Genomic DNA, 256 nt, shown 5'->3' with positions numbered 1-256 from the left:
CCCCTCAACTGGTCAATCTTTGTCTTTCTCAGACTATTATTTCAGTTCCTCAAGTGTGTCCTATATGAAGTCATCTTTGATTTTTATCTTTATATAACGATCATCCACGTCCCTTCTCCAAATTATAATTTCTGTGAAGACAAGGGATGTATTTTCTCTGCCTTAATCAAGCCCTTGCATATCATGGGTACTCAGTAATTCTCTAATGAATGAATTAATGGCAAATGAATATATCTTCTGAGAGTGCTTAGTAAGA

This window comes from Octodon degus, unplaced genomic scaffold, assembly GCF_000260255.1.
Source record: "Octodon degus isolate 3935 unplaced genomic scaffold, OctDeg1.0 scaffold00032, whole genome shotgun sequence".
Classification (NCBI taxonomy): Eukaryota; Metazoa; Chordata; class Mammalia; order Rodentia; family Octodontidae; genus Octodon; species Octodon degus.
Note: the sequence above shows the minus strand (reverse complement) of the source record.